Raw genomic sequence first — 13,048 nt, 5'->3', positions numbered from 1 at the left:
TGGATGTGAGATTTTGAAAAGCAGTACAGAAAGCGTTTTCATTATGTGGTAATTCTCATTATCATTTGAAGTAACAATATGGCTAAAAAGTTTGGAAGACAGAAGGTAGGCGTTTTACGAGTATTTGAAATAGTATCAGGTTAGGCACACCCATTATTTGTCTAGTTCAGCACACATGAACTTACTGTTGGTTTTCTGAATGTTGTTTAGGCTCCTTGTTTTCTAGTCGGAGTTGAACTGACAGGAAGCTGATCTGCAATTACTCAACTTCTCACAATTGAAACCCTGTCCAACTGAACCTTAGCTGAGCCACTTTGGGGCTTTCACAAATAACCTCATATATTCATTAAATGATTGTCAAACGTGTGGTACATCCAAGTATGCATAGGGTTTATTTTCCTTTGTATCACTCTGCAAGCTTTGTCCATTGCATTAATTTTTCATTAGATTTTGGTCTACATGCCTTGAATATGTTTCAGTATCTTTTGTAAATCTTACTCATAATCTTACTCTTTTTATAGCTCTTTATCTTTTGGAAAATATTCTCAATACTCCTTTTTTCAAGCATTTTTTTTGTGCCATAGATCTGTTTTTATTGTGATGACATGGTATCTTCCTTGGCTTGCAGTCAGTATATGAGTGCATTGAATATTCACTAGCTAGCAGTAAGTATTTAGGGTTTAAAGCTTGTTGAGTTGAGTTGAGTTGAGATGAGAGTTTGCTTGCATGAATGCACTGTTAAGGGAGCTTTGTTCGTACTTTTTCAGTATTATTTTGGCTTTATAGCTTAAATATGATTTCTGCTTGAAACCTCAGTGTAGGGCTGTACTTTAACTATCAAACTGCAATCCCATTTCACCTTACTATTCCCAGAACCTTGAGGTTGTACACGTGTAATTGAAGAATTTCATTGGTTAGCCAGGGACATGGCCCTTTCATTGTTGTTTTCCTACTCTTATATACTCGTAGAATCTTGCTTGCCTTTAACTTTCTTATTGCCAAATATTTTGTTTTGAAAGTAGCAACCCAATTGATCATATTAACATGTATTGTTTTGAAATTTTATTGCTGAATAGCCATTGTGCATACATAATTCTTATGGATTCAATACATGACGTGAATTTTCATGTGAATTTTCATTTTTACTTGATATTAGTGTTATATGAAGTGTTCCAAGATTATAGAAAGTCATTTTAATTGTAACTAATTACTAATGGTATTTTCATCTTGTCTACGTGTCTCCACTTCAAAGCACCTTTTGGTGGAAATTGTAGTTTGTCGCACTGAATTTCATATCCCTGGCCTGTGCTACAGCTTACTTCTGAGGATACCTCGGTAAGAAAGATTTTTGCAAGAATTGGTTTTAGGAGTTTCAAATGCTTCTTCAAACGACGGACTCGAAGTGAAAAAGCTTAACCAATTGCAACGATCAATTGAACAGAGTAGTAGTTGATCTGCGAGAAGAGATACTCTCCGACATCCTGTCTAGACTTCCAATTGAATTAATCTTGATATGCATAATTGTTTGTAAAAGATGGTATGCCATGACTCGAGAACCTAGTTTCATTAACACACTTAGTAATTCCCGTTATCTCACTGGAATGAACTTTCTCAACTCTTTGTAAGTTGTTGCAATTTCCTTCGATATTCAATTTTGTTAGCAATGCATGTGAAATCTATTTGCATTTTCTGACCATAAGATGATGGTATGCAGGGACATGAGCAACAATAGTTTCAATTCATCAGCTGTTCCTCCATGGCATACAAGCCTAGAGGCTTTGACGACATTGTACCATCTTAATCCTCATCATCTGTTGATCTAGTTCTCACTAATAGTTTAGGGGATCTTAGAATAATTAAACATAAAAAATACTACACCAAACAGGCTCATTACGCAATTTGAGAACTAGATCAACAGCTGATGAATTGTGTGTGCCAATTTCATGTAGGATATTAATCCACAATTTGCCACCATAGACATCTACATAAGGATGTTTTCCAATGTAAACCTGCATTTCCATTCCACTGAATGATTCCATGTTGATCACGACTCCTCTATGAGCTTGTGCCTGGCCTTGCATTTCCATTCCATTGTGAGTTTTCTTAATTTGTTTAATTATTTTCCCATAACTCATTGAATTCATCCAAAATTCCTCACCTTCTTTGTGGTGTATTTTGATTTCTTTTTCCTGATCATATTTTGTGGTTTTTGAATCGAAGAGGAAAGAGAGAGAGGTGGGGAATTCCTACTAAGTTTTTCACCTTTTTCTACTCGAAATCTACTAAAATTGTTTGATGTAGTTATTAAAATTTTTGTAAGCAAGATGCTTGTTTAGTGGTTGAGTTCTTATTTATTCTTCTACCTAGTTTAAAATGTTAAATAAAATATTTTTCATATTAACTATTTGCTTATGAGTTTCAGGTTGAACAATTGGAGCGAGAGGTTGCTGAGCTTCGACATGCCCTTGTTGATAAGCAAGAACAAAAAAATGTCATGCTTCAGGTTTTGCATTGCTTTATGTTTGACAATTAAATATGTAAAAAATTGGTTCTTGTTTTCTCTTATGTGATAAAGATTTCTAACAATATATTGATTATGACTTATCTGATAGGTTTTGATGAGGGTAGAGCAAGAACAAAGGGTAACAGAAGATGCTCACAAATTTGCTGAGCAAGATGCAGCAGCTCAGAGATATGCTGCTCAAGTGCTTCAGGTTTTACTTTTTGATTTAAACTTATTTTTTTAGTACTGCTTTACTATAATGTTGGGTGGTTATTAGACTTTATACAACCCATGCAAATTAGAGATATCATGCAAATCACAAGGTAAACAAAGCAAGTAAGCAAGCACAAGAATCTAGTTAGTCTTTTTCTTTTAAAAAAATAAAAAACCAAAATTATAGGATGCAAAATACAAGAAACTAGATTGTCATGGATCTTATCTTCCCATTGGCATCTGAGCATTGAACATTGTTTTTTTGTGTATGTGGAAGATAGATCATATTAATAGAAATCACTTAGTATACCTACTATGGTCTAGTCCTATTTCATATTAATAGAAATCACTTAGCATATACTTATTGCACATTGATCTGTTGATGTCCTTCTGGACATTGTAGTTATTTAAGTTGATGTCAATTGGGTCTTTCTGGACATTTTGGTTATTTAAGTTGATGTCAACACCTTCAAATGGACAATAGTGTTGGATTATTAAATGCATATACTTATTGCACATTGTTTTGTTGTCATGGGGAACATTAGATCACAACATATGTTAAATGTTAACTGTTGACTTGTAGACTCTGACTGAAGAAAACCTAACTTGATTTTTGTTTAATTCTTCAGAAAACATAGTTCAAGGTCAACAATAAAGTGTTAGATGGGACTCTTTCCTTTTGTTTTTCTTCCCATTATTCCCTTTCTTGTCCCATGGTCTGCCTCATATCATTCCTCTCTCTCCTCTCATATGACACCTACACAACTCCTCTTGCCGTGAGGGATTAATTTATTTACAGCGATTTTTTTTCTCAGTACTAATTTAAGTAGTCTATTGTTAATTGTTAGTAATTGCTTTTGTTCCTAACATAAAGTTTGGCTATAGTGATTGATCAATACACATCATTGGTTTAATGATTTCATTAATAACATCTTAATAGTTCTTAGCTTAGCTGCCTTAAAAAATGACAATGTCTCTCCTCAGTCTCGTACTCAATTATATAGCATTTTCCCCTAAAATTTCTACCCCATTTTCATTTTCATTGTTTTTGTTTTCTTGGAGTTTTCACAATTCAGAACTTAATAGGTGATTCGTTGCCTTTAGAACTTGTGTTTAGAACTTTCTGTTTTTAGGTTGTTAGAGGGAGATGAGTTTTAAATTTTACTTCCCTACGAGGGAGAGAAAGATGAGAGGGATGAAATGTGCTTGTCCACTAGGTGTTAGGGTTGGGTTTGGCCATGCATGGTGGTGTCCTGGTGGACTGTGTCTTGCAAAGTCACCCAACCTAGGTGTTTGGGGAAGTGGATACTGGGTTTTGTTTTAGAGGTGGTTGATAGCCATGGTGGCCCATGAGGCTATTGGTTGGTGGTGGCATGTGAAATATAGGAGGAAATGAGAAGGGGAATGGCGAGTGGGTCTGTTGCTGTAGAAAAGAGGAGGAGGGAGAGGGAATGAAGAAGAAAATAATAGAAAAAGGCAAATTGAAAAAGGGGCAAAAGTATCATTATATATATTTCTTAACACACGCTCAATTTAGTGTGTTAACGCATGGTTAACTTAACCAGAATTTGCAACGTTTGCACTTTACTCCAAATTTCAAGAGGGTTATGTGTATATTTTTAAACATGAAGGAGGTAAAGTGTTTTTGGACAAAACCATATAAAATATAATTAACCCAAAATGTTTGGAGATCTAATTGTGTTTTTATTTCAATATCTATTCGTGTGTATTTGTTTTTGTTTTTATGTTTGCTTGCATGTGTGTTTTGACCTTTTACCTCGTTGAAGTTCAAAATAAAATAGGAACATATTTAGATTTAAATGAAAATGGTAACTCCTATAAAAACTATTGATTGATTAGGTTGTGAACACGTCATGTGATTCTCTTTGGTTCTTGTTGGCATTAGTGCTAGTGATACATGGTGTTCTTGCAATCTTTTGTCATCTTCTGTTATCTGTGTTGCTTATCATTAAGGATTACTTCAACTCTTTGAAGTTTTGGATTGTTATATGCATTTCTATTAAATTGGTTTATAAAATAAAATTATTTAAATATGATTTTAGATGTAATTAATAATATATTAATGTCTTCCTTATTTATTTTCTTTGCAGATTGGTTTTTGATGACGTTTGGAAGCATATTTGCAAATCAAGATCAAGTGTTGAATTATTTATTTATTTCCTGAACTGATACTTAGTTGTAGTTGCAAATCAAGATTGAGTGTTGATTTTTTTTGTGGACTCCACATTAGTTCATTTTGGGATTTGCTTTGATGATTTTTTTGTTATACATAATGGATTATTATTAAAGTTGTTTGATGGATACATTTTGATTTATAATATAATGGTTTAGTGAATTTTTATGTGGAGTGGTGTATAATAGCTAGTGGATTTCTTAGTACAATTAAAATGCTATTGAGATCTGAGCAGGGATATTTGTGAAATAATAACTTAAATTGAATATAAAATATGGAACAACTTTAGTGACGAATTTTTTCGTCATTTGTACTTCTTATTATGACAAAGTGATTATTCGTCACTAATAAACTTATTTTGTGACAAAATTTACTGCAGTTTATATATGAAAGTTTTTATTTATTTTGTTGTTTGGTGACTAAAAATTTTGTCACGTGTATATATATTTATGACGAAATATATTTCGTCACCCATGTATGACTTTTGAAGACAAAAAATTTCGTCACCTTTACATCTTATTGTGACAATTATTTCCTCATCAATGATCAACATGCGTGACAAATTTATTCGTCAACTAAAGTTATAAATATGGTACTGAACAACTATTTGGTGACGAAAATGAGAATTGTTTGTGACAAAATTTTGTTTTATTGGTGACAAAAAATTATGACTTTTGAAGACGAAAAATTTCGTCATCTTTACATCTTATTGTGACGAAATTATTTCCTCATCAATGATCAACATGCGTGACAAATTTATTCGTCAACTAAAGTCATAAATATGGTACTGAATAACTATTTGGTGACGAAAATGAGAATTTTTGGTGACAAAATGTTGTTTCATTGGTGACGAAATTATTTTTCGTCACGTTAGTTTTTAGTGACAAACATTCAATGACGAAACCGGTGACGAAAATATTTCCTCACAAATATCTATTGTGACGAAATTAGCTCTTTAGAGACAAAAAAATTTCGTCATTCAAGACCCAACTTGTTGTAGTGCCATTGGACTCAAAAATCACCACACGAGCACGCGCGCACACCACTATCTGTCCGGTCGGGCAGGCTAGGCTTGGGTTTGGGCGCGGGTGTGTGATTGGGTTAGGCTTGTTCGGCCCAATACCTATCTTTTTGGGCCAAAAACATTTGAATTTAAATTTTATTTTTTGAAATAAAATTTGTCCAAAAATTCATTCCGAATTTCTATCCAGATTTAAATTTCAATTTTTGAATTCAAAATTGTTGCACCTCTTCACAGACAGATCCGAATCTGCCCAAACCGAATTTGTTCTGGTCAAATTCAAATCCACCCAAAATAGGTTTTTCAATTGTTTGAAATTCAAACTAAGCAGTGCCTATTTGTTTAATTTAAATTGAACAGGTGTTATACCTGTTTAATTCAAAATTAGCAGCCACCAAGCCACCACTTCATCTCTATAAATAGACTAGTCCTTCATTTGGTTTTTTTTTTTTACTCTAATTTCCTTAATAATTCTGCAAACATTCTCTTCATATTGCTGCATTATTTTCTTCTGTGAGAGAGTATAAACACTTAGTGTGTTCGTTGAACAAATAAATTGTAGTGCTGCATTTATTTGTTGATTGATCATTTCATCCTGGGAGATAGACGTCCATTTTCTGAAAGCACCGTGGAGAGGACGAATCCGTCTTAAGATTGTATTTAATATTAAATAGGTACAATACCTGTTCACTGTTTGGTTTGAATTTTACTCCAATTTTTGTACTTCACCTCTGCTATAATTCTCTGCATTTTGCTGTATTTAATTTTTTTGGAAAGAGTGTAAACACTTAATGTGTTCGTTGAACAAATAAATTGTGGTGTTGCCTTTATTTGTTGTTGATCATTTCATCTCGGGAGATAGACGTCCATATTTTGAAAGCACCAAGGAGAGGACGAATCTATCTTAAGGATACAGTGTCAAACACTGGACTTGATCAGATTATTATTAGAAGAAATTAATCAAGTAAGTTGTTTAATTTATTATTCTGTTTTATTTGTTTATTTAAATCATATTTTAATTTTATTTTTGTAACAAAATAAAATCTGTTTTTATTTATTTATTTTTATTTCTAGTTTGATTTTTGTAATCCAACAATTTTCTCTCCTTTCCTTTATTTCTTTAATATTCTGTTTGTTGTTAAGTACACAAACAGAATTAATTAATTACAATGAAGATTGTCCAACAGATTCGACTCTCTTACGTCCAAAATAAAAAACCGTACTACTTGACTCGACTTGACTCTTAGGTCCAGATTTACTCGGGTTTGTTATAGCATATTCATCTATTGGTTTTTTTTTTGTTTTTGTTTTTCTTCAGAACTCTTAGGTGATATGAGCTTTGGTTGAGTTCAATTGAGATGCTCAGAATTTTATTGATTTAATTTGTTACTACTCACACCTTGAAATATGCCATTCTTACAAGGCAATATATGAGTCAGCTTCTAGAAAAGATTAGATGCTACCTATTTAGAAGTTAACACAATGCCTGTGGTTATTGGAAATTAGTTCTACGTGCTGAAGCAATTTTATAAGTTACTGGAATCATCAATTAGAAGCTGAATTTGTTCTTTGGAAGTTGCAAATTGGATATTGGTTGCTAAATTTTACATTTAAAGATGAATTTTATTTGGAAACTAAGAACAGTGATTCTTGTTGCTGAAATTGTATACTTAAATGCTGGAATTTGATGTTTAGAAGCTAAAACTGCTTATTTAAGTGTTGAATTATCAATAGAAGGAAGGTGTCTAATAGCTGAAATTGAAGCTTTAAAGGTGAAGTCAAGCCATTAAATGCTGGAACGCGTCTTCTCATTGATGGAAGGATTTGATTACTCCAGGTGAGATGTTTTTGTGGTTCTTCTTCTCTTCAAGCCGTGTGATACTTCACTTAAAAGTCTCACAGGCTCTGTCCCTAAATTAACAGGTACTCTTGTTTGTTCTTTTGTTTTGTTTTGTTTTGTTTTGTTTTTTTTTTTTTTTTTTTTTTTTTTTGACATTTTTCATCAAATCCGGGCAAAAGGATATTCAAAACTAAGTTTATATATATGGGTCATGCTACTATACATGATCGAACTGACAGGTTTGCAAAGTTGTAGAACGAATTGCAGGTTAAGGTGTTAATCTACTTGAGGCCTGATTTTAAAAAAGTGATATTTTCGTATTCAAATATTAACTTTGACCTTGAGGGACCTAGGGGAAAAAATTTCATTTACTGAAAACTTAAAAGTGAACTCAATTTTTTGGACATGGAGGGATTAACCTGTCCTTCTGTTTTGTAGTTCGTTTGTGAAACTGCTGTGTTCTTATTGAAGGTGCTAAAATGGTTTTTCTCCTCATTTGAATATTCTTTTAGGTTGAGAAACTTGGCAACCTGCAATTTTTTTTTTTTCAACTTGACCAGCAATTGGGTTTGAAATGCTGCTTAAAGTAATGTGATGCGGGTTAGCTGCATCAACAATCACTTTAATATATAAAAATGATGGGGGATACTTTTTTGTGTGATGGAGATGATATATATTAGGTATTTGGTTGTAAAATTTGAATGTTGTATAGATGATAAAAAGTAAGTTATTTCATGTGATTGCTATTTTCATACAAGGTCTTGGAAGAAATTTTAATGGGTGGTTCTCAGATGTGGATTCTAAACATACCATTGTTTGACTTTAGTTCTTTCCATTTTTCATCTTCATTCTATCATGGTAATGAACTGTATGTTTCCTCATACATATATATTGTGGGGATATATTTTCTAAGTCCCAACACGTGGCCAAGGTGACGCCGACGTGTCAGCCGAGGTGCCACGTGTCTAGGTTATGACGCCGAGGTTATCTCGGTTAGGCCGAGATTATCTCCGAAGATATCGGAATCCGAGATAAGCGGATAAAGCACAAGAGTCCTAGAATGAGAAAGGACTTTAGCATGGATAAGGATAACACTCTTAGGGAGTTTATCTTTATCTCTTGGAGAGTCCAGGATAAGCACTGAGCAGAAGTCTATTGAAGCTAGGCTTCTATGGGGACTAGGATTGAGTTAACTATAAAAGAAAGGCACCCCCGATGGGTCCAAGGTACGCAATTTATACTCAGAACAGTGAGTTTAGCAATTGATTATCTTTGAGAGATATACTAACTTGATCGTTGGAGTGTTCCCGGGTGGACGAACCACTGCCAAAATCTTCTCTTTCTGTTGCAGGTCAATCAGCTGTCATCTATTCTGCCAGTACTCTCCAGCTGAATACTAAGTTGGCAGTGTGATCGGAAATTCACTCACACAATTTGGCGCCGTCTGTGGGAAAGAAAGGAGAATAGATGGCCAGCGACGGACAGAAGGATAAGGTTGGGAACGAAATCCCTGCTGGGAGTGGTAAACACGTTGACCCAAACAAGGAAGAAGATGGTCGCAATGAGGAGACATAGAACCAGAATCACGACAAGAAAGACATCGGCCAAGATGGCGACGTGCCAAAGAAACCAGATCGAAGCGGATACTACAACGAGGACGACCTCCAGGTATGGAAGGATAGATGCCCGCGGAGGGACGAAGAGGTGAAAAAGATGGCAAACAAGTTGGCAGACCTGCAATCAGTCGTCAATTTTATGATGCAAAATAACGTCATGCAGCCACCATTCCCGCTGCAGGACACGCCAATTCCAGCGGCCAATGCCCAGAAGGGAGGGAAGAAACCAATCCCAATAGCCCCTCAGCACACTAGAAGCGAAAAGCACTCTCACCGGCCTTCCAAGGAGGTCGGGTGAGGAGAGTCGAGAAAAGAAGAGTCACGAAGGACACATCGCACTAAAGAAGCAGACCCTAGAAAACATCGACATGTTCAAAGGCAAGAGCTGTGCTTCGACACAACTCATGGAGAAAGGTCGAAAAGGGCTCACAACGAAGCTGAGAGTAGTATGCTGAAAAGACTGAAGTCGGGAGATAACCGAGCTCCTGGGTGGAGCAAGGAAGACTTGAGAGATTACCTCAAGAGGAAACAACATAATGCCGATGCCGAGGTAACTTCACCTATTAAGCCGAGAACACCATTCTCTATGGAGTTGGACAAATTTGAGGCGCCAAAGAGATTCAGTATGCCGAGGTTTCAAATATACGATGGTAAGTCAAACCCCAACCTCCACGTTGGATTATACTTGAACTCAATGGCATTGTATAGTGGGAACGAGCCGTTGCTCTGTAAAGTGTTCCCCTCATCCTTCGGGGAGATTGCATTAGATTGGTTTCACAAACAACCAAAGGGAAGTGTGAAGACCTGGGAAGGCCTGGCCGAGATGTTTGTGTCCAAGTTCGTGACAAATAAATTATAGCCATTAAGGGTGGACGCATTGATGGCTCTGAGAATCAGTAAGGATGAAGGCCTTAGGGCCTATGCAAAAAGATACTATGAGGTGTTCAACCGAATACCCGAATGCAACCAAGAGGTGGCGGTCGTGTCTTTTAAGAACGGCCTGAAAGATGATTGCACTCTACGGAAGTCCTTGGCAAAGACAGTGCCAAAAAGCATGGAAGAGCTCATGGCTAGAATTGAGAAGTATGTCAGAGTTGAGGAAGATACGTCGGGGACGAAGGAGACAAAGAAAGAAAAAGGAAACGGCTCGCCGAAGCGAGGCCGAGGTAACAATGGATCCAACAAGCCAGAGATAGGACTGAGGGCTACACAAGCAGTTACAACTGTGTTTCGAATCCCGAGTCACAAAGTCCTGGACAAAATTCGGAGCTAACCCTATTTCAGAGCACCAACGAGGGCACTAGGAGAGTTTATGGGCAGAAACCTTGGCAGACATTGTGCTTACCACAATGAAGATGGGCACATGACTCAGGGTTGTAGAGCCTTGAAAACACACTTAGAAGACCTGGTGTGGCAAGGCCATCTGAGAGACCTTGTCGATGAGGCCAGGACAAGGGAAGAACATGCAAGACTGCCTCAGGCACCAGCAGCTCCGCCTCCCCCAGCACAGCTGTAGACACCCCATTTTTGACCGACCTTAAGACTCAGACGTCACCGATTGAGCGCTTGGTGATGTGGCATATTGTGCTCGTTCGGAAGTCGCGGAGTCTTGGCTGCGCGCTTGGCCTTCGGACTTTCGGACTCTTTCACGTCTTACCTCGATTTGCGAACCAGGCTCAGTTTTCTCTGTTTCTCTTCCCGAAGGGAGGGAGAGGTCTCGTAGACCATCTCTCAGTGGCCGTAGGCTACGTTTCGTGGTCGTAGGCCATTTCGCCCGTTTGGAGTCCGGTTTCCGGTTTTTCAGAGCCGTTGGCCGTGTGCCTCGGTTCGGGACCGCTTAACCACCTCCGTTTGCCCCGATGTTTGGCATACATCTTATTTGCTCCCTTCTGAGGGACACTGTGGTCCGAGAGACCAACTTTGTGGTCGAACACCACTCCCGGTGCCTAACAGCCAGTTTTCGGGGCCTCGGGCTGCGCGTTTCGACCCCCGAACCTTCGTTTTGCATCGGTTTTGATTCATTTTTGGCAGGGACCTCTGTTTCATTGATGAGAAGGTCGTAGAAGGGCAGGAGGCCAGTAATTGTCCTGTCAGCCAACTTTATCCCTTCATCGCCCACCGTCGCCTGATTTTCCTCACTTCAAAGCCAATGTTGACCATCCTTGGGCTATTTTCTTGCACTCTAAACCCCATATTTGTGATGTACACATCTGGGAGGCCACCAATATTTGGTGGCCGGCCAGTAATTGTTGTTGAACCTTTTGAACCCCTTTGAAAAGTGGGTTGTTCTCTCTCCTGGTTCACTATTTCCAGTGTTTAACCACAGGGTTGTATTGTGCACACATCAGAGGCTCTTTTTTTGGGATGGCCGACCACTAATGCTTCTTGACCCTTTTGACCCCTAGCCGACCGGCCATGGGAGGTAGCCGGCCGGCCATCTAAACCCTAGATAGCTGGCCGGTCATGATCCTTGGACCCTGTCCCTTACAGCTGTATATTCTGTTTCCCCCCAGATTGTGTATCCGGGGGGGTGCATTTTTTGAGGGAAACTTGGATTGTTTTCCCTCCTTTTTTTCCCCGCTTTTTCCCCCCTCTTTGTCTATATAACAGCAGCTCCAGCTCTGTTATTAGGGTTACAAAAACTCCCCCCAAGCCTCTTGCATTATATCCCTCTCCCTCTTTATTCCAAGCTCAAAACCTTTCAAGTCCTATACCCCTTTCCATACCACCACCAAGCACCACACCACCATCATCCATTCCAGCAGCTTCAGGGCCATTTTCAGAGCTAAAGAGCCACCAAACTCAAGCCAAGAGTTGCCAAAAGATTGGTCTACAAGGGTAAGCTCCATTTCCCCCTTTTTGGTCCATATTTTGCATGCTTTCTTAGCCATACTTGCTTGCTGTTTTGGGCTCCGACCCTAACTGGAACTAGGCTTATTTTGAGCTTTTTTTCATGGTTGTTTAAGGGTATTTACCTGTTTGAGGTCTCCTTATTGCACTTGCTTCATTATCTCCTTTGTATGCCATCTTCTTGTGTAGTATTTTTGGCCAATGTATAAACTGTTTTGAGCTCTGTCATGAACTGAAAAGTGGCTTATTTTGAGCCCTTCTTCAACATTGTTGAGGGGTCATTGCTGTTTGAGGCTTTCATTTATCACTTGCCTTTGTATCTCTCTTTTGGCCATATTTTTGCATGATTTGTTAGCCTCTTTTTCTTCTGTTTTTGGGCTCTGGTCCGAACTATAAGTGGCCTTACTTTAACCCCCTCTTCATGTTTCATTAAGGGTCTTTCATTGTTTGAGGCATCCTTTATATACTTTGTGTTATATCTCTCTTTTTGGCCTTATTTTGCGTAGTATTTTAGGCTTGCATGCATACTATTTTGGGTCTGGACATCAACTGTAAAGTGCAATATTTTGGGCCCCTCTTCAACATTGTTGAAAGGCCCCTTTGTGTTTGAGGCCAGAAACCACCACTTGCTTCTTTGTCCCTCTTTTGGCCCATTTCTTGCATGAGAGCTTAGCTATACCTGTGTTGGTTTTTGTGGTTTGTTGTAAACTGTAAAATATCATATTTTGGGCCCTTCTTCAACATTGTTGAAGGGCCCTCATCTGTTTGAGGCCTGAAGCTGTGACTTGCTTCTTTATCTCACATTTAGGGA

The 13,048-nt window shown here is 37.7% G+C and overlaps 1 long non-coding RNA gene across 1 annotated transcript; it reads left to right on the top strand.

Annotated features, from left to right (window-relative positions):
* The first annotated feature begins 1,699 nt into the window (after nucleotides 1-1,699).
* LOC145800093 (uncharacterized) lies at nucleotides 1,700-5,072 on the top strand. Its single transcript, XR_014341414.1, has 4 exons — nucleotides 1,700-1,789; nucleotides 1,950-2,503; nucleotides 2,613-2,714; nucleotides 4,828-5,072. It is a non-coding gene; the product is annotated as an uncharacterized LOC145800093 (long non-coding RNA).
* Nucleotides 5,073-13,048: the final 7,976 nt, after the last annotated feature.

Source organism: Camellia sinensis, chromosome 9, assembly GCF_055761805.1.
Source record: "Camellia sinensis isolate YWXY chromosome 9, ASM5576180v1, whole genome shotgun sequence".
Lineage (NCBI taxonomy): Eukaryota > Viridiplantae > Streptophyta > Magnoliopsida > Ericales > Theaceae > Camellia > Camellia sinensis.
This window is presented reverse-complemented; position numbering and strand designations above follow the sequence as displayed.